The sequence below is a fragment of the Mustela erminea genome, chromosome 14, assembly GCF_009829155.1.
Source record: "Mustela erminea isolate mMusErm1 chromosome 14, mMusErm1.Pri, whole genome shotgun sequence".
NCBI classification, from domain to species: domain Eukaryota; kingdom Metazoa; phylum Chordata; class Mammalia; order Carnivora; family Mustelidae; genus Mustela; species Mustela erminea.
Genome location: NC_045627.1, coordinates 850849 through 873704, shown reverse-complemented (window position 1 = coordinate 873704; position 22856 = coordinate 850849).

Here is a 22856-nt window from a genome sequence, read left to right as displayed (position 1 = left end):
AGAAAAAAATAGAATCTCAAAGGACCCTGAATATCAAAAACAATCTTAAGAAAGAAAAACAAAGCTAGAAGTCTCACATTTCCTGAATCAAAACACTTACAAAGCTATAGTAATAAAGCGGTATGGTACTTGCATAAAGACAGACATACAGAGTAATGAATAGACAGCTCAGAAATAAACCCTCCCATATACGGTCAAATGACCTTTGACAACAGTGCCAAGGATATGTGATGGGGAAAAGATAGTCTCTTTAAGAAATGGTGTTGGAAAAACTGAATATCCACATGAAAAAGAATAAATTGGACATATTATATTAAAAAATTAACCCAAAATGTATCAAAGACCTAAATTCAAGAGCTCAAACTATAAAACAGGTGAAAATGTATAGGAAAAGCTTCATGACATTGAATTTGGCATTGATTTCTTGGATATGACACCAAAAGCACAGGCAACAAAGAAAAAAATAGATAAATTGGACTTCATCAGAATAAAAAACTTTTATGCATCAGAAAATACCATCAAGAGAGCAAAAAGAAATGCACAAAATGGTAGAAAATATTTGCAAATCATATATCTAATAAAAGCTTAATAAGAATATATGTAAAGAGCTTTTACAACTCAACAACAATAAAGACAATTAAGAAATGGGCAAACCTGTGAGTAGGCATTCCTCCAAAGAAGATATACAAATGGATGATTAGTACATAAAAGATGTTCAACATCATATTCATTAGAAACATGCAATTGAAAACCACAATGAAACACCACTTCAAACTCATTACAATGTCTATTACTAAAATAAAAAAGGATACAGTTACTGTTGACAAAGTTGTAGAGAAAGCAGAACCCTCTTCCATTTCTGATGGGAACGTAAAATGATGCAGCTGCTGTGGAAAACAGGTTGGCAGTTCCTCAGATACTTAGACATAGACTCACCATTGGTCTGGCAATTCAGCTCACAGGTATATACTCAAAGAATTGAAAACAGGTATTTAAACAGATGTTTCTCCAACATTCACAGTGGCATTATTCACAACAGCCAAAAGGTGGAAACATAGATAAATGGATAGACAAATTGTGATATGCACATACAATGGAATATTATTCAGCCTTAAAAAAGAAGAAAGTTCTCACCCATGCTACAACATGAATATATCTTGAAGATATGCTGAACGAAATAACTCAGACACAAAGGGACAAATATGATATGGTTCTACTTATAGCAGATAATTAGAGAGGTGAAATTCCTAGATAGAAAGTATAATAGTGGTTCCTAGGGGCTGGGAGGAGTTCTTATCTGATGGGTATCGAATTTTGAATTGGGATGCTGAAAAGGTTTTGGAAGTAGGTAGTGTTGATAGTTATACAACATAGTGAAGGTACTCAATGTCACTCAATTATGCAACTAAAAATGGTTAAAATGGTAAATTTTACATATGATATGCATTTTACCACAGTATTTTTTTTTAAGATTTTATTTATTTATTTGACAGAGATCACAAGTAGGCAGAGAGGCAGAGAGAGAGAGGAGGAAGCAGGCTCCCTGCTGAGCTGAGAGCCCGATGCGGGGCTCAATCCCAGGACCCTGGGATCATGACCTGAGCTGAAGGCAGAGGCTTTAACCCATGAGCCAACCAGGCGCCCCTTACCACAATATTTAAAAATTGAAATAAAATTAAGAGATCACCCCAGGTAGAGGGCGCAGGCAGGTTCTTCTTCTCAGGACAGTATAAGGCACAAAAGTGTGGATGTTCCTGGGGTGCCTGGGTGGCTCAGTCCATTGAGTGACCAACTCTCGATTTCAGCTCAGGTTATGATCTCAGGGTTGTGAGATCAAGCCCCATGTCGAGCTTCACACTTGGATCAGAGTCTGCTTCAGAGTCTCTCCCTCCTTCTCCCCCTGCCCCTCCCCCTACTTACTCTCCCTCTAAAATAAATAAATTAATTAAATATTTCAAAAATTTGGATGCTCCCATGACTGGCAGGAGCCGTGCCCTGCTTAGCAGAAGGGGGTGAACTGCAGGCATCTGGGAAAGCAGGCTGCGCACTCAGTCGGCCATCAAGGAGCTCTGAGCTTACAACGCACACCACCTTTTGGCTATTGTGAATAATGTTGCTATGAACACTGGTATGCAAATATTTGAGTCCCTGTTTTCAGTTCTCTTGGGGATATACTTAGAAGTGGAATTTCTGGCTCGTTTAGTAATTCTATATTTAGCTTTCCGAGGAACCATCAAACCATATCCCACAGTGGCTATCCCAGTTTACATGCACCCTCCCAGAAATGTAAAGGGCTCAAATTTCTCCACATCTCCACCTACACGTGTTATTTTCCTCTGTTTTGATTATATCCATGCTAATGAGTGTAACATGGTATCTTATTGTGGTTTTGATTTGCATTTCCCTAGATACTGATACTGATACTCGGCATCCCTTGTTACTGAGTATCTTTTCATGTGCATATTGGCCATTCATACGTCTTCTCTGGAAAAATGTCTATTCAAGTCTTTTGAGCATTTTTAAATTGGGTTATTTGTTTTGTTGTTATTAAGTCTTACATATTCTTTATATATTCTGAACATTAAGCCCTTATCAGAAATAGGCTTTGCAAGTATTTCCTCCCACTCTAGGCTGCCTTTTGCACATCTTGTGTGATTAACATCTTGTTCTTTTACACACAGAAGTCTTTAATTTTGAGGAAATCCAATTTCTCTATTGTTTACCTTTGTTGTTCATACTTTTGGTATCATATCTAATAACCTATTACCTAATCTGAGGTCACTCTGTCTCTCTCTGTCAAATAAATAAAGAAAAGAATCTTTTTAATAAATAAATAAATATTGTTTTGGTCATTTGGAGTCCCTTGTGATTTCACAGGAATCTTGGGAAGATTTTTCTACTTCTGCAAAAACAAAAACAAAAACATCACAGTGGCATTTCACAGGAATTGCACTGAATGTAAATTGCATGAGTAGTATTGTCATCTTAAGGAGGTTATGTCTTCTACGACATAAACATGTGATTGACCCAATCATCAAAGCAGGAAAGGAAACATTATTGGAACCTGTTTCCAGGGGACCAGTAATAAACCCTGCCAACCACGCTGTGTCAGGAATCAGAGAGCAATAGAAGCAGGACCAAAGATTAACAAGAATCCTTTATCCATTCTTATATTCCACAGCATTTACTAGGTACCCACAATTTGCCACATTTTGTGCTAGGCACTTAGGTTCAAAGACAAGACATACCTCATGCTCTTGTGAACCTCAAAGTCAAGTACAGCATGTGTTAGGATCTTTTGGTTACAGCAGACATTCACTAAAACTAATTTGAGAAACAAGGAGGGGTTAATTGTAAGAATGACAGCCAGGCCTCAGAGAAAGCAAGGAACCACGAACTAGAAAGTTGTTCGGTACTCAGAATGCTCTCCACCACGATCTCTCATACCTGTGTCTTTCCTGACATCTGCTTCCTTCTTCTCTTCCTCACATATTGGCTTCCACTGCTCTTCCCATCTGTATGGTAGCAAATGTGGCCAAAGATATTAACCATATTTGCTCATTAGTGGTCTAAACATGTCTCTCTGTCCCAAATTTAAATTCCTAGGAAGAGACATTGAGGACAAGTCTCCATCCATAAATTCCTCAACTATAGCCTAAGTAGGATAATAATTGGCCTGTATTAGCTGCCTTCTCCTGGTCCGATTAACTGTAACCAGGGGGCTAGGATCATCAGCACAGATAGCTACTAAGAGACCACCATGGCTACTATGTGGATTTGAGGGGCAAAACAGACAAGCCAAAAGGCATCCACAATGGTGGGTGGGGAGCACCAGAATATAATTAATAGCTCAGTGTGCTAAATGTTGGTGGTGAGCACAGGGTGCTCTAAAACCATATCAGAGGAGCCCTAGAATCTACAGTAGGGGCAGAGAGGGAGATGCCATATTGAATACAGCAGCTACACACAAGGTTGAGTTATGTTTTTTTCTTTTCTTTTCTGTATTTTTTAAAAATTTTAAAAAGATCTTTTATTTATTGGACAGAGAGAGAGGGAGAGCACAAGCAGGGAAGGGCAGAAAGGGAGAAGCAGGATCCCCGATGAGCAAGGAGTCCAATGCGGGACTCAATCCCAGGACTCTGGGATCATGACCTGAGCCCAAAGCAGACACTTAACCTACTGAGCCACCCAGGTGTCCCTGTTTTTTATTTTCTAAAGCCAAAACCAAGCAAAGTGAAGATGGGAAACACAGGATCTGAGGTGGGTCAGAGGGAGCTGGAAGGACCCACAGTTCCAGTTCACAGAGCTAGTAACATGCAGATTGAGCACTGAGATCAAGTCTATCCAGTCCAAAAGCCCATGCCCTTTCCTCTGCTCATCACGGCAACTCTTTGGGCAGAAAAATATTTCGCTAGTCTGAGCAAGTATGAAAAAAAAAGCTCCATAAAATTATGAATTTGTTTGTTTACTAATATAATACCATGTTTTTATAAAGTTTCTGAGAGGCATATAAAACTACATTATTTTCAGAAATTACTCATCAAACATTTACAATATGCCAGGTATGTGTTAAAGCTTTCACCAACATTATTATATTTTATCTGCAATAACCCTTTACAGTAGGTGTTATTATTACCTCCATTGTTTTTTAAGATTTTATTTATTTATTTGAGAGAGACAGCACATGAGAGAGAGAGAGAGAGAGCACAAGCAGGGGGAGTGGCAGAGGGAGAGGGAGAAGGCTTCCCCACTGAGCAAGGAGCATGATGTGGGACTTGATCCCAGGACCCTGAGATGATGATCTGAGCTGAAGGCAGATGCTTAACCAACTGAGCCACCCAAGCACCCCCTACCTCCATTTTTTTGAGTGAAAACACTGGGATTTGTACAGTCTTTTAAGTAATTGCATGATGTGATACAGCTAGTAAGTGGCAAGCTAGAATTCAAGTCTAGTTTGAGTCCTCAAGCTCTTAACTGTTAGGCTAACTAGTTGAAAAGTCAAAGTAAAGGAAAAACATGATTAATAAATTAAATCCTGATTATCCCCTAGAATTGTATTCCATATTGTCTTGATTGGAAGCCAAGAATAAGCCAAAAATACTAAAGATTCCTAGTAGACAAATCAAAAAAGGAAGAACCCTAGTTTAAGAGTCACAATACTCTTAAGATAAGTACAAACTTAGCATAGCCCCAATTTTTCTGAAACTGAGAGAATTTTACCCTTGAGTCTTCATAGAGAGAATAATGCTGTGTGATGTCATGGATAATGTCCTGACAACATCTTCATAGTTAATACTACGATGAGTTTTATAACTCATACTCTCGGAATTCATACACTTCATTGCAGTTAGCATAAAGCCAAAGAACATGTGAGTTTAGGAAGCTCTGTGTGAGGCCAAACTAATGCAGTCCAATTCACAGCTCTCTAAAGAACTGGTTAGAGCCAAGATGAGTGTGAGTGTGTGTCCATGTATTGCACTTCCTTCTGGGACTCCTCCACACATATTTGAACAAGAACTGTACAGGGAGTCCTAGCTGGGATTTCTGAGATAAACCTGCAGTGTGGTTAGTCTATGTTGCTGATTAAAAGCAGAGCCCCAGAGAGAGAGATGTGGGTTAAAATTATCATTTACCTACATCAAAAACTAATGATGTACTGTATGGAGACTAACATAACATAATAAAAACTATATATTAAAAAAAAAGAATCATTAACCTCCATGAATGATCATCCTACCTATATGGAATAATTTGGTTTTAATCAATATTATCTCATAAAAATGTTAAAAAGCAATATTCTATGAAAATTATTTTAAGAACAATAGGTGAAACACAAATGTATATGCCAAAGCTACTTTGTGTTCCCTCAATTGTTTTAAAAATTAAGATGGTGATACTTACTATTTAATTACAAACAGGAAAAAACATTTTAATAATCTAATAAACACCGAGTGTCTGCAATCAGAATACAGATAGAAGCTAATAAGCTGCTCCCTGTTGGCATAACTCTGATCATTCAATAGAAAACTGTTCTTTGATTTTCCTCTCTTCTTTATAATGGAAATAAAGTGCCTTATAAATGAAGTTTTTATTAGGTATTGAAAGAAAGTGATGAAATTTAAAAAAAAACTCAGAATGAGGTGAAATTGTTGAGGAAGAAGTATTAATAGAACATACATCAAAATATATGAAGATGTCAAATAAAATATTACTTGGAATGTCAGCCAGGTAGTAGTCTGCTTACAGCTTAAAATAGAGAACAAAATATTCAGATGCTTCTATTTAAGTTAGGAATAATATGAAAAATTAGTATGCCTACTGCTATAAGGCGAAGAATTCACGATTTGGCTCATCAAAAAGAATTCCCAAATTTCAACATAAAAGCAAAACTATTAAGTCCACTTGAGAAATATCTATGATAGTTTTTGCTCATTAAATGATTTTCATAATACAGACTGAAATTGATGGTGGCTAAATCCAAGGACTCTGCAAAAAATGGAATGTATTGAGTGTAAATCCTAACAAGAAAAAAGAATGGGATAAGTAGTGAAAATGGGGCTGCTGTCTTTATAGAACAAATTACAGAAAGTAGGAAAAGTTTCCCAAGGAAAACTGGGGACCTACACCAGATTTTTTAAAAAGCACTTTTACTGCTGTGATATAAGGTACAGAAATTACAGTATTGATGTTTAAGTTATGAGGCTGATATTAGGAAAACTCTTGAATTTCAGGATTAACTAGAATTTTACAATTGAGTCAAAATACTCTTTCTTCCAGCCTCGCCACATACTCCTCTGCAATCACAGCTGAGTGTAAGTTAACCCCCACCACGTGACTGCATTGTGAGCTCCGTGAGGGCCGACGTGTCTGTTTACTTCACTGTTGTCCTCCCAGCACCGACAACAGTACGGCACATAGTTTCTGCTCGAGAAGTATCTGTGAAAAGAATGAACGCTTTTGAGTGAGTGAATGAATGTCACTTAGATACAGAGTAAATGCCTGCCAAAACTTGGAAGTAAGGTCAAGGGCTGGGAATGAAACTAATAAGATATAAGAAAGGCCATAGTTCTCTGTAAAAAATAATCCAAAAGCTTGCCTATATATGTGGAGGGGGGGCAGACTGGGGACTCCTGAGTATAATTAAGATACAGAAGATAGTATCAGGGAGTCGTGATGTAAACATTATTACGACCAAAAAAAAAAAAAAAGAGGACTATTTTTTATATACTGCTAGGGAAAAAAATTATGTAACCAAACAGGATCTGGGAAATAAGAGATCAGAGATGAATATTTTAATTTTTCAGGGTTGCCTGGGTGGCTGAGTTGGTTGGGTGTATGAGTCTTTATTTTGGCTCAGGTCATAGTCTTACGGGAGTGAGATCGAGCCCTGCATCAGGCTCTGCGCAGGGCTTGGAGTCTTGCCTAAGATTCTCTCTCTCCCTCTGCCCCTTCCACCCTCCATGTGTATACATGCTCTCTCTCTTTCTAAAAAAAAGAAAAACTTTTTTTTTAATCTTTCTGCTGAATTACTAGATATTACACTTGTATACATTTATACTTGTATATATGTATAGTAGAGTAGAGCAGAGTAACATGTTTGTTAACTATACTGGAATTAAAATAAAATAAGGAAAAATAAATATAAAATTATCAGGTTTTTGAAGTATATACTTGATGAAAAAATACTCACCATCAAATGGTAAATAAAAATTGAAATTATAGATGATATTTTCTTTTTTTTTTTTTTTTAAAGATTTTTTATTTATTTATTTGAGAAAGGGAGTGAGAGAGAGAGAGGATGAGAGGGGAGAAGGTCAGAGGGAGAAGCAGACTCCCCGTGGAGCTGGGAGCCCGATGTGGGACTCGATCCCGGGACTCCGGGATCATGACCTGAGCCGAAGGCAGTCGTTTAACCAACTGAGCCACCCAGGCGCCCCCTAGATGATATTTTCTTTAAATTAAAACTATACAGGGTCCCTGGGTGGCTCAGTGGGTTAAGCCTCTGCCTTCACTCAGGTCATGATCTCAGGGTCCTGGGATCAAGTCCCACGTCGGGCTCTCTGCTCAGCAGGGAGCCTGCTTCCCCCTTCTCTCTATGCCTGTCTCTCTGCCTATCTATGATCTCTGTCTGACAAATAAATAAATAAAATATTAAAAAAAAAAACTATACATATCTGGAAGGAAAAATCTCAAATTATAAAAGAAATAATCTCTAAATACTAAAAAAAAAATTTTTTTTCTTTGTTTTTCTGATTCCCTGACTAATAAAGTAAGCTCCATGAGGGAAGAAATTTTTTTTGTCTATTTGGATGGATGGATGGATGGATGGATGAAGGGATAGATAATTCTTTCATTCTCTTATCCATGCATGGAAGACTCTGTCCTTGTTAATCCAGCATGATCCAGGAGAAACAATCATTGAATCCGTCAAACAGAAGGCTTTGGGTCACCTGAATGACATCTGTTATTTTGGGAAAGAGATGGTTTACCCAGCTTCACTATGCTCAGCTCTGTTAATAAACATTTATTGACTGTCTACCATGGAATCGTTCTCAAATGCGATGTTAAAAGACTCATGGGTGTTCATCAGGCTATAGATCAGTTGGCTGTGATTAAACCTGAAAGTAAGTGTCCTCAGCAGCAGGGGACTGTGTTTCTCTCTCACGCACACATCCAGACCGCACGGCGGCTCTGCTCCACAGTGATTCCAGGAACAGGCCGTGTGCTCGTCGGGTTAAACTAAGTTATGCTGCAGGAACACCGCCCTGAAGTCTCAACGCCTTAGTAAGTAAACATTTTTCTGGATCCTTCCCCCGCTCATGGAGCAGCTGCTACGGGCCTGACTGGCGTCTGAGAAAGCTACTTCAGGTGGTGGTGCTGGGATCTTGATTGAATCAATGTTTCTGTCAAGCACGAGGCCAAGACAAGGCCCAAGTCCTGGAGGGTCAGCTGATAAAGTAAGAAAGAGCTCTTTTTCTGACTTAGACAGTTTACTACTTACATGGACAGTGAAGAAGCGCTGCCAAAAGCGCCCCCTTCCTGAGGTCCTCGCCACACAGCCTGGAAGGATGAATCCTCAAACTAGAGGCCAGGGGACCACAACACAACACTGGGGACACCCAGTGGCGGAACAGCTCTCTGCCAAGGTCGGTCACATGGTTTTACAGTTCTGCAGCTTTGTTCCAACAGGCTGGGGCAGGAAGCACCACCGCTCAGGACCCCGGAAGCAAGGAAGGGAGAGAGGGAGGCTTGGGCATGGTCTGGGAGGGCTCCACACAAGCCCCCCATCCTCTTGTATTGCACAAGCATCCAAGACCTACTAGCAAGACAGATTCACCGCATGTCAAGCCTCCTATGGAGCTGTTCCCCGTGCCTGCAAGCCCACCGTCTCCACCTGCACCGGGAAAGAACACAGACTGGAAGGTTGTGTGTGCTTCTGCCCAGAAGACAGCCTACGTCACAACTGAACGCGGCTCTGTTGAACTGCCAGGGAACGTGGGGGCATGAGGCTATCCGGTGAGCTACGGCTCTCAAGGTGCAGGACCCAGGCTCTTCCCTTGGTCTTCAGCCATCCCCAGGGCATCTGCCTTATCTGCGTGGCCCAGCTGGCTGCACAGTATGCAGCAGGAAAGAGAAAGGACTCCCCTTCCTTTTAAGGGAATGATGACCCTGAAGGTGCACGCACTACTTCGCCCACAGCCACGTGGCCACACAAGGTAGGCTAGGAAGTGTGGCCTTTCTCTTCAGGGGTCACATACCTGGTAAAACTCTGTCACTGCGGAAGGGAGTACAGATACTGGGGACAGAGCAGAATCATTCGTAAGGTGTTTTCTGGGTACTCTGGCTCCAATAAAAGTTAAAACATTGATGTATGTTAAGGATTTTTTGCTTTTTGCTTTTTGCAATTTGCAAGTTGTATGTCCCTCTTGTTGTCTTTTGTTTTGACAGGATTCTGAGTGAATAACAAGGCATAGAGCTGCTGCTACCACACCGGGGTAAATGAGCATGGCTTTGGTGGGCCCATGAACTTCACCAGGCAAGTATGCCACAGCAGGTGGAGGAGGTTAGAGGCACTCACAGAAACAGCCTATAATTTGGTAGGAAGGGAGTGCACAGCCTGGGCACAGGCTCAGAGTCATGGCTTAAAAAGCCGTGTGTGAGACTTGCAAAGCAGACTGGCACTGTCAGCATTTAAAGCACAGAGGAATGGCATGGAAAGACCTATGTGAAATAATCCTTTAAGGTCATGCAGCTCCTTTTATACCTCTTTACCCAACAAACACCAGATGAGGAACCAGCTTTCCCAAAGACTCTGAAACTGGATAAGAGCTTGGTATCCCCCTCAATAGATCAAATCTGGTAGTCACTGTCAGTGGATCTTTTCCATTGTAAATATCTTTCAGGTTTGATGATTGTGACATTATGAGCTGGATCTGAGAACCTAGTAAATGCTGGGTTTACGGATACAGTGAAGTTTCTAAAACTGCTAAGTGAATGAACGACACCATAACACAGGAATCCTGTTATGGGCATGCCCAGTACGGGTCCACCAGCACGCCCAGCCAGCACCACCTTCAGCATTTCTATCAAGTGCATGTATGTTTCACGACAACAGAAGGTTAGCCTGACTGTGGTCTCGTGGCTTGAATGTGCGTGTTTATACCAGAACGACTGCCTGCCGGTGTAACACGATAGCTGGCACGTCCACAGAGCTGCATTTGAGACAGGAGGCGCTACTGAAGTCACCAAGAATCACAGAAACTCGTAAGGCAAATAAACACAGAAATCCCCAAATGCCTTTTCCCTAGCACTCAAAAATAAGACCACCAGTATTTCTGATTTTCCATCTCCGGTTGGAGATTCGTATGTGAGGGTAGAAAGGAGGAGCGGATCTCCTGCCAACAGCTACCATGGAAATAAAATAATAAATCTTTACCAAAAAACCCAAATCAGAAATACATTTTAAATATAATCAAAGGTACATAGTGCCCTGACTATCAATTTTCTTAAGTGATCTTTTCGTGTTCCGTGGAAATTACAGACATAGCTATTCTCGATAAATGTGTAATTTGGATGGAGAAAAGCCCAGAGCTGGCATAAAATTCATCTCTATCAGTTGGTGTTTAGATGTTTCTAAAAAGAAATAGAGCAGAAACAATTTTGAAGCTCCCAGAAAGTGAGCCGTTTTGAAGAGGTAGCAAATAAAAATGAGACACCTGCAGAACCCACAGAAAAACATCTGTAGCATGAAAAGCTCCCGGCCACCTGGGGGGACAGTTTGATCCCAGTAGGGTTGTGTCCATTTTAGGGAACCAAAGAGTCTTTCTTTTTCTGTGTTAAAATATCCTTCCTTGTTTAGAGCTAGGGATATAAAATCAAGTCTAATGACCCAAGTGCCAAGGACAACAAAGAGAACAAGGGAGGTCAAGACTTCTTCAGTTTCATTACGTGTGTTATCATTGCTGGTGCTCCTATGAACCCCAACCTCTGTTCTTCAAGAGTGGCTTCAGTGTCTGTAATGAAAACCAGCAAACCCCTTCCCCATGCCATGTGACCTTTTCCTTTTGCTACTCTTCCCAAGAGAATAGGATGATCTTGTCTAATCACCTAGAGCTTCTCAAACCTTGACATCTTAAAACATCAGCATCCCCATTTCCCATGGAAATCTCCATAAGAACCATATCTAACAATGCACTCCTCTTAAATATTTGCATTGTCATCATTAAATACAGAACATGTCCCAACACCATCTAGTTCCTGCCTGTCTTTACTAATAACAGCTTCGAAGAATGCCTCTTATGATTTGTTCTTTCATGACACTGACTTTTTGAAGAGTTTTACAGGGCACCCCAAAGATAGACATCTCCCCTCCTTGACTTTCTGAAAATTCAGTCTAGAGCAATGCTATCCAAGAGAAATATGACGTGTGACATGTGTCACACATGTAATTTAAAAATTTTAGTAGCCACATTTTTAAAATTTTAAAACAGGTGAAGTTAATTTTGATAACATACTTTAACTCACTATATTTAAAATCTTATCATTTCCACACTTCAATCAGTATTTTAAAAGTTATTAGTGAAACATTTTACATTCTTTCTCCAACGTAAGTCTTCTAAATGTAGAACACATCGTATACATAGAATACATCCCAATGGGGACTAGTCACATTTCAAGTGCTCAGTAGTCACACACGGCTAGCTAATGGCTACCATGTTGAACCGCACAGGTCTAGACACTTGATTAGATTACAGGTAAAAATTTTGGTGGTGATTATCTAAGTGATGGTGTGTGAGCAGACCACTACTTGATGATATTATGTTTATGGGTTTTTTTTTTAAAGATTTTATTTGTTTATTTGACAGACAGAGATCACAAGTAGACAGAGAGGCAGGCAGAGGGGGAGGGGAAAGCAGGCTCCCTGCCGAGCAGATAGCCTGAGGCAGGGCTTGATCCCAAGACCCTGAGATCTTGACCTGAACTGAAGTCAGAGGCTTAACCCACTGAGCCACCCAAGCGCCCCTATTATGTTTATTGTTAACATGGCCAGATCTCTCTGTGATACAGATACCTTCCTCCCTCTTTGTCCTCAGTAAGTAATCCTTGAGCTGATACTTTGGCAACATACAAATATTCTTCTTGGAACAAGTGGAAAACATGAATGTAGACTGAACATTAGATGACTTTGTGGAGTTATTTTGATTTTTCTCAGTTATGATAAGGACTTTGCAACAATGTAGGATAATGTCCTTATTACTAGGAGCAGGAATGAAACATCATGATGTTTGCAACTTATGTTCACACTGTATTAGCAGAAATGTTACATATGAATATATGCAGATGTACATAAATTGATATGTTCAAAAAGAGATAAAGCAAATATGTAAAATACTGACAATTTTTAAAAATCTAGGTGCACAATATATGGAAGTCTATCATGCTATATTTTCAATCCTTCTATAATTTTGAAATTCTTTACAATAAAAAGCCAAGTCAAAATTTTTGAACAATAAATAATAGCACTTATTTTCTTCCATGGACTGTACAAAAAAATTGTTAAAAGTCTTTCCTACATCAGCACATTTAATCTCCGAAACAACCCTTCCAAGGTAGGGGCTGTATCATCCGACTCTTCCTGACAAAGAAAACAAGGAACAGAGAGGTTACATGATTTTGCACAAAGTTACACAGAGCTTACCTAATGAGTGACAAGACTGAATTGAGTATGTGTTATTTGGAATCCAAGATTTGAATCACGGAAGTATATTGCCCCCTCAGTATTCAAGAGAAAGAGTTACAGTTCAGGGAAGTCCTTTTTCTAGGTCTTTCCAAACTCTGCCTTTCTTCTATTCTTTTAAAAGATTGTATTCATTTATTTGAAAGAAAGAGTGAGCGCGCCCGTGAGAGCACAAGCACGAGCCGGGGAGAGGGACGGGGCCCCGGGGATGACCTGAGCGGAAGGCAGACGCTTCACGGATGGAGCCGCCCAAGTGCCCCTCCATCTTTATTCTAAAGACCCAGAAGCAGTGGGACGTGAACTCCGAGATACTATAATCTTGACTCAGGACCCTGCTGGCGAGGTCACCCACCATGATTGCAGTGAGGGTGCCGGCCTCCTCCCAGGACCAGAGCCACTGCGTCCTCTCACTTATTAAACAAGCCTTTGGTCAGTCTAATGTCTCCAGTAACTATGACAATTTTCTCCAACCTCCCACGGGCAAAGGTCCAACGCAAGTCACTTCAAATACTACCGGCAAGGTTGGATTTCCACTCCGTCCTCTCTAATGGCTTACAGAATAGCGACGACGGGAACTGTAAGTTACTATGCATTGAGCACTTGCTGTGTAGCAGACACCTTTCTGAGTGCTCTTCATACACGGCCTAACTAAATTCTCCTAACAACACTGTGAGGCATGTTCTAGAAGGAAAATGAGGCACAGCAGTCACAGATACTAAGTACAGGCTGGATAACGTATTTTCAGAGCACATACTTCTCACCACCGCATGGCAAGGTGGAAGGTGGCCTCCCCAGAGTTTGTTACACTGGAACAGGGGTGGCACAGGCCTGGCCATGAGCGCCATGGTGGCAGCCATTGTATCACACGGCCCTCTGGGAAGGGGAGGGGAGGATTGGCAGAGAGAGAGGAGGAGTTGAACTCCTTCTGTATGCTATATTGGGTGAAGCCCTTCAAACTCCATTATCTTGTTTAATGTACATGACCACCCTAGGGGTAATTAATAATTATCTCCATTTCACAGATGAGAAAACAGAACTCGGGAAATTAAGCCACTTCCTCAGAGTTTCATAATTAGGAAGCGGTTCCTGCCACATACTGTAAGTTAACAAAGGTTTGCTAAAGCAAAGCACAAGTTGTTTCATGAGTTAAAAAATAAAAATACAGGGACTGTCATACATGCCCTAAGCTAAATGTAGCTGCTTGTCAAAAGGAAGACTGTGGCTCAGTGCCTGAGGCTCCCATGTCATAACAGAGGCAGCCCTGGCATGGGGCCGTGCTGGGAGTGCCCGGCGGAAGGAGGCAGTAAGCGAAGGGAAGTAATAGGAAACAAAAGGAAAGAACCCAGGGCCAAATCTGCACAAGAAACCCAAGGCAATACCAACTGCCTCCAAAAAACAAGAGCCTGGAACGAAACCTGGGAGCAGGTGGGGAGGAAAGGGGCCCCAGGGGCAGTGACCACCCATGCGGAGGTATCTGAGCCGTGCTTTGAGGTGCCCGGGTGGGGCACAGGGTCAAGTGGCATGGGAGACCACTGGTCACTGTGGAAAAGCAGGTGAACAGAACTGCCCCGGAGCTAAGAGGAAAAGGGGCCTGCTCTGGGTGGACACAGGACCCCAGGTACAGGCTCTGCAAACAGAAATCAGGTCAGATTCCAGCCCTGACTCGTTCCTTCAGCCAGGCACTTTGGGCATCGTGCGAACTATACACACCAGCCCGGAAGCTAACCAGGTTAGTCCAAGAATCTGTATCAGACAACTCTTGGTCCCACTGCAGAGTTGTGTGTAGATTTCCAACTCTGGGAATTCTGAGCTCTTGCAGACACGGCCTCGCCTCCTACGCCGCTGCTTCCCTCGATGGAGGCCTCCCTCTCCTCCCCTACCTGGTGCCCACACCATGCAGAGGCAGGCCAGAGGCCAAGGCAGGAACATGCAGTCCTATTAGCTCTCTCTCCTCTGCTTCATGGCCCGTGTCCTCACTCCTGCTCCCTGGGATTGGACTCCATAGGAAAATGAGATCACACACATCCTGTCTCATAGTCTACTTTCTGGGGAGCCCAGGCTAAGACAGAATAAATGAGCCACAGATCCACTCCTCAGAAAACTTCATATATGAACTGAGGCATGAGGGTTCAGTAGCTTTAGGCACCCCTGAAAGTCAGTGTAAGAATGTGAACTTAAGGGGTGCCTGTGTGGCTCCGTTGGTTAAGCATCTGCCTTCAGGTCAAGTCATGATCTCCTTGGTCGTGGGATCGAGCCCCACATCAACCCCCACATCGAACCCTGCATCAGGCCCCCTGCTCAGGAGAAAGTCTGCATCTCCCTCTGCCCCTTCCCCCTGCTTGTGCATGCTCTTGCTCTCTAATAAATAAATAAAATCTCTAAAAAAAAAGAAAAAATGTGACCTAGGGAGAAAAGGTAGAGGTTATGGTTTCTAAATTGAACCACATTTTCTTCTTCTTACCCTTGGACACACGCCAGGACTTCTGACTCTGGGAAAACTCGGGAATCGGTCACAGAAAGGGGAGCTCAACATAGCACTCAGAAGCCTCAAATCTTTCACCAGAAGCTAAAACTGAGGAGTCAAGCAGCCGTCAAAAATTACCAAAAAGGATGCCTGGGTGGCACAGTTGGTTGGCCAACTCTCTCTGGCTCAGGTCATAACCCTGGAGCCCTGGGATCGAGGGACGCATCCAGCTCCTTGCTCAGCAGAGCCTACTTCTCCCTCTGACCCTCTCCCCATCTCGTGCTCTCTCTTTCTCATTCTCTCTCTCAAATATATAAATAAAATCTTTTTTAAAATTACCAAAGAACTGGATGAGAGTTTAAAATGGATTTTGAGCTCCAGCTCCTGATGTATCCCAATCTCGGCATACATCTTTTCCCCAAACGCCCTTTGTGTTTTAGCAAGAAGCATCAAAATTGTTCAGTAAGATAAAAGGTTCACTACAAAACCTTCTGCAGTCCAGAAGCCCACAGGCAGGAAGAGCCATTCACCCAGATCCCAGCGTCTGCGGCCCTGCACGCCGCCATCCGAATCACCACACATGCTCCCCAACTCCTACACCAGGAAGGAAAATGCCACTGGGGCTTGGGGGAGCGGTTTCTGTAAGTCACTTCCAACCCAGGTATCCTGAAAGGAGAAACATTTGCCCTTCTGGAGACTTTGACAGGAAACTTGACTGTTCTCCCTCCTCTTCTCGAAGGAGGGAACAGGAAAAACCCCTGGCCACATGTCTACATCTGTGATGAATATGCATTTAAGGGGCCGGGGGAAACCATCAGCAATCGCTGAATGCACAGCTAATGCAACAGTCTTGGACATGCATGCTAATCATTTTGACAACCTGTCAGCTAAAAACCAACAGAGGCATCCAAATGCCACCTAGAGAGTCCTAAGGGACCAGTAGTCCATTAGGTCCATCCTGCGCCCTGCTCCATGCAAAGGCACGGCGGATGGAGGGAATGGCTGCTTTAAATGCACTCCAGCTCCTCTGAATATTTCCTCCTCTCTTGAGGCCTCCTCTTGCAAAGGAGCCACCAGTCCCTGCATTGCCAACACCCCACACCAGAGCCAGCTGCAGGATGTGTGGCCAGGAGCCTCATCAGACCATCAAATCTGGCGGAACTGTCTTCCGCCTGCTCTCAAATCTGAGTGACGACCAAAACGAGGGGCCTTAGCAAGCAGGTTCCAAAAAGCTCAGCCTCTGGGACTGAAAGCAGCCCTCCTGACATGGGTGGATTAGAGATGGTGCATCTGGAAACTGTAACAACCAGGAAACTAAAAAACAAAGCAAAACGAAACACAACGCTAGTGCCACATTTCCCCAGTTTTATTGCAATGTAAGCCGTGGGTGGTAAGTGGAATGATGACACAATTTGGTGTCAAGCTTCAGTAACATCCCCGGCAGTAAGCAGTGGCTTCTGGAGACTCCGGCCGGGAGGCTGCAACAGGGGATGCAAAATCTCACTGGCGCCTTCACCTGTTCTTTGAAATATTTATTCTACAAAGATGCATTCGTTGACATTTATGGAGGTGGGAGGGTGGAACAGAGGTTTTCAAACTAGTCTGCTGAAAATCCCGAGTTCCCAGGAGGTCTTCATTTAACGACTGTGAACTGAACACCTACTATGTGCCTGCCAGGCACCATGCTGGGTGGGTGCTGAGATGGAGCCATGGACAATAGCACAAACAACCCAAGTTCATGTGGATCTTAACTCCTAACAAGGATACCAGACAAGTCTAATGAGTAAAATACACGGTAAGTTGGAAAGTAATCGTAATGAAAATTAGCAGTAGTGGTAATAATAGGAAAACGTAATAAAGCAGGGAAAGGGGGTAGGATGGTCAAAGCCCAGAGGGTGGGGCTTCAGATCGGATTTCTAGGGAAGGCTTCACAGAGAGACTTCCCAGTAAAACTCTGAAAGAAAAGGAGACCCTGGTAGTCTAGCAGAGCCAGGGAGGGAGGGTGGGGGGAAGACAGGGAGAAAATGGAAGGTGGAGCCAGGGAAGTGGGGGCGACGGGGTGGGGGACATGTGGTCGGGGAGGGGAGGGAAGGCAGATCAGAGAGGGAGGACAGGAGGGAGGACTGAGCGGGCTATGCCAGGTGACCCAGTTTTCAACTATGGTAGCCCTTTCATCTGTTCGAAATTCTGACGTTCTGCATTGGTTTTTGTTTTGGAATATCGTTCACTGCTAAAAAAGAGTAGGGCTGGGGGAAGGGTTGAAAACCCATGTGCAGTAGTACCAAGGCTTCGGAATAAGACAGTGCTGGGTTCAATTCCCAAGTTGGTCACCTGTAGCCTGAGTTTCCTGGAGCTCTCACTTTCACTCTTGTGTGCAGCCAGCATGGGAAGACTTGGAGAAGGAGCCACCGGCCTAGGGTTTGGAACTTACCAGAGCACAGTGGATGGTTTCCCTGTTCCTATCATGGTTTGGGCTGCACTTGAGGGAAGCATCGATATGGAACCTGCCTTTGAGGAACACATCAGCCAGTAAACAAGGTGAGATGATGCATACAAAGACAGCACCAGGCCACGGGAGCTAGAGAGTTTAGCTAGAGAGTTTATCGCCAGAGGCCATTATTTTCAGCTACAGGGACCAGGAGAAGGCAACCCCAGAATGAGGCCGGCAAGCAAAGGCAGCTTTTTTAAGACAGCATATGAATCAGGGAAGACACTGCAGGTGGAGGGGACAGCACAAACAAGATGCAGGTTTAACAAGCAGGATGTGTTTGAGAGATGAGAGAGAGACCACCTAGGTGAAGGTCCCTTCTTGACCGCTAGGAAGATCATAGATGGTAGTGTAGTCTGGTCACGGAGAGTTTCTAGCGCAGAGATAAAGGGTCAGTTTTTAGAAGACAAAGGGTCCTTAAAGATTTTCAAGCAAGGCAGAGCTACAGTCATTAAGGCGATTTAGAACAATACATGGGATGACCAGAGGCAGCAAGAGAAAGGAGGGAAGATGGGGGCTGGTGTGGCAACACAGACACCGGGAATGCAAGCTCAAGCCAGAAGAGTTAGACAAGAGTCTGGAGGACCCAATGTGAGAAATCCACTCTGTCCTCTCAGGCAGTCAACTCTAGAAACAAGGCAGGGTGGTCCTATATTTGGTTTGCTGTGATTTGGAGGATAACAGGAATAATATTCAAATTTTTTAGATTAGGGGCATTCTGTGTATGTCTATAAACAGAAAGGAAACTGACAGAGATTCAAGACACAGAAGGGATATAGTGAGAACACTGGAAAAAGATTGTTTGGCTCATTTTGCCTGTGATAAAAGCTCGAAGGGGGCTTGGAAGAAATGCCAGCACATGCTGCACGTCCACAGAATACTGGACACTGAAGGCCGTGGGCACCTCCACACTCATGCACAAGACAGCAATCACCTCAGTCTCTAAAAGTGACCACAGTCAGTAAAAGTGAGTGTGACCATGTCCTCCACCGTGATGCTGGCGCTTCCCTGTGCGTTTATTCCTGTGGCTTCCCTCAGAACTCTGCCCCTGGGGGCTTAGCACCAATGCGGCATCTGGCCAGGCTTTCACTGTAGACTCTTCCATGGTCCCATTTTTCTGAATGTGTTTCTCATCCACACACCAGGTGAGCTGGTCCCACTGCATGTGTCATGGTTGGTGCTGAGCCACCTCTCTCAGTCCTCCTAGGTAATGAAACGAATCTCCTGCTCCTATCGGTTGTGTCCGTAATAGAGCAGCTTATACACCTCTTTCTCTTGTCCATAAATTTATGTTCCACAATCAACCAGAACTTCATACTAAAACCACTACAATAAACCAATCATCACTGACTCGTAACATGTTGCCTCATGGATGCTTCTTCGATTTAAAAAAAAATAAAATTTTTTTAAAAAGGTATTTTCCCCCAAGCACGTGGACTCAGCTGAGATAGCAGGATTTTGTGCAGAATCATCCCCAGGATCCTATTCCCCTCTCTAGGAACAGAGCTTGTCCCTCTGGAGTAGGACAGGGGAGGGGCAATGCAGGAGGGTAACCAGGGGCATCTCCAGAGCGTGACAAAGCAACAACAGCCAAAGGAGGGAGATGCTAGATGTGGCGCTGGGAGCAGGACCACGGTGGACGCAGTGGCAACAGGGAATAAGCTGGGTGGAGGGACAATAGGGCAGACTGAGACGAGGTGGCACAGAGGGGAGGGGACATTGGCTCCTTGGAGAGACTGATGGCTGAGAGAGAGCAGAGGTGCAGACCTGTAAATGTGAGGCCAGAGCGTCAGAAGGGTCTTCCCTGTGGACACTGAGGCTACGCAGGATACCGGGAGGACACAAGAGGGGAGACTAGGGAAAGAGAGAGCTGAGAGCTGCAGGCATAGACGCAGTGGCGGGCTAGAGAGCCTGGAGCAGAAGCTGCCGATGTGAATGGCAACTCAGTGTCCCCATGTTTTTGATGTGAATGGCAGCTCAGTGTCCCCAACAACATGGGGACGAAAGATCCCTCAGGACCCCAGGCCCAGGCGACACAAGTCACACCCATTAGAGAGACAATGGTTACCTACAGGCTGAGCAGGAAACAAAGAGCTGGAAAAAGAAAGGAGAGTGAAACTTGAGCCCCTCAGAAAGGAAAAGGGAATGAAAAAGTGAGAGTGTTGTGATGACACACCAGGGAACGAAGAATCAAACCCAAGTAGGACCACAGCCTCTGTGGTGGGTTTTACTACACTCAACGCATAAAGATGGGAGCTTTTCAGACAAAAGACACAGGGCTGCAGCCTGGCACATGAGCAATCAGAGTAATCTCTGTGAACTATTTGGAAGATCTGACCAGAACACTTCCAGGTGTGTCCTGCCCTCCTTGACATTTTTTCTTCAGAAGACTTTTCCTTCCACAGCATCAGGTAGTTTCAACAAAGCAGCAGAGAGGACGTGGCAAGAAAGGAAGGGAGATTATGAGGAAGGTCTGCATTTCAGAAAGCTGAAGAGGAAGATAAGCTGTGAAGACCTACCCACTGTGGCCCAGGGGTGGTGGTCAAGGTCAAGGCTGGGAAGGGGGCAGTTGGTGGTGTTCCCGCTTGGGCCACTTGATGGGCTACCATCCAGCACCACCCCAGGGGCTCCTGCAGAGCCCACCTCACCGCCCCGCCCCAAGCCTTCTCCCTCCTAACTTCCCCTACGTCTGCCCCTCCCTTCTGGTGCCTTATCTCTGCCCAAACCAGTCTGAGCGAATTCCGAGCAGGCCTCCTTAAAAGCCCCTGCCCTTCCATCAGGCCTCTCAGCTCAAAGGTCACCTCCCCAGGATGGCCACCTCCCCACCAGCCTCTGCACTTGTTTTCTCTGCTGCCCTTCCCTGTGACACGCCCCAGAATGATCCTATCTGACTGTGGGCTCCTTGTCCCTGTCCCCAGCCATAAAGCAAGCTATGAAGACCAAGAGCACAGCCCCAGCACTTGGCAGAACACAGAAGAGACTGATGCCCACTTGTCTAAAGAATGTAGCCAGAACCTCCCAGTGCCAAGGCGTTTGGCTCCACGTGGATCTGATGGGGTCCTGCTCAAGCCATCTTTCACTTTCACCCGAAAGCCTCCCCCTTTGCCTTGCAGACAGCTAGCCTGGGCCGACTCTCCCGGCCTGTGAGATCTACTCTAATCAAATAAAACACACCGTGTAGCTGCCCTTATTGCCACTACAAGAAATGTCTCCTCTCCCCCGTTAACCAGGAAAATACAGTTGAAAATTCTTCTTTCCTGAAGGAGGTTTAGAGTTCCCTGAGCAATGACAGTGAGGAGAGGGGCACAGTGTTTCTCAGGAACAGGCACACTGCAGAGGTAGCAAGTCTGAACTGGGCAGGAAGGCCGCAGGGTCCACAGCCTTCTTTCCCTCATTCCTTCTTCCCAGGCGGGGAGCGCCTTACACACAGGCGTCTCTGCACTTGCTCCAGGGCCGGCAGCGCAGGAAGGCCTTCAGTTGCAGCCCGCAGTGCCATCATGAGGATGCCCGAGGAACTGCTCCATGTGGGTCGGTGCCCCATGAACATTCCCAAGGCAGGAGAAAACGGATCACTGGAATCTCTGGCCATGGTGAACTCTGGGCAGAAAAAATAGTTACAACTTCATGAGGGAATTCTGAGACCAGCGACCCTCCTGTCTGGGCACTTGACCAAAATGATAAAACCAAGAATGTGGTTTTAATTCCAGCTTTGTTTATAGCCTGTGTCCTTGAAAGGTCACCTGCTTGCTCCAACACACCATCGCCAGGTGTGAACAAGAAATAACGTCATCAACCAACCTCTCTTGGAGGATTCTTCAGGGAACTGGGCACAGAAACAAAATTTCATCAGTACAGCACATTAAGTAAAAAGATGCCAGACCACCTGAATCCACTTTGGGTTACTGGAGCTTAGAAGCTTCTGCACACATACTGTCTAGACAGAGGGTAGGAAGCAAATGGATCAAGCATGTAGCATGCAAAGCAGAACATCTCCACAACTCAGTTGATGCAAGAAACAAAATCAAATGTGCGGCATGAAAAATGAGCTATTTCTCTTAGGCAGCCAAAAAAATCCATTTTATATTGTCTATTCCAATCATACATGCTTGAAAAAGTAGGGTAAGAACAAGCCTTTTGCTTAGGAATGATCCTTCAAATAATTTAAGTCTCTATTTCAGGAGAATTCCAACATAAATTCCACAAACAGTGTGTGTAAGAAAAAAAGCAAACATCGCAATTGAGAAACAGGCTAATATTACATAAGAAACCTAATTACATAAATACAATTTATATAAGAAATAAGAAATGGTGAATATGAAAAATGTATAATCTCCAGGTAACTAAAGAAATTCAAGACAAAATAACATTTCTCTATCAAGGAAACATAAAACCAGGAAAATCAATTAAAGTTGATTCACTGGTAAGAAAATTAACTAGTACTCTTTCTGGAGGTAATTTGGCAATATTTATACATGTAAAAATGCATAGGATTTTTTGACAAACTATGCAATTAGGGGAGTTCATTTTATGGAAATAAAGATAGAAGGAAAGAGTCAGCTGCAAGCACCATGTGTAAAAGGAAGTTTGGAAAGATTCAATGTCTAACCATGGAAGATGTATTAAATTAAACAGCTGTATCTATGCAATGGACTACTACACAGCTGTTA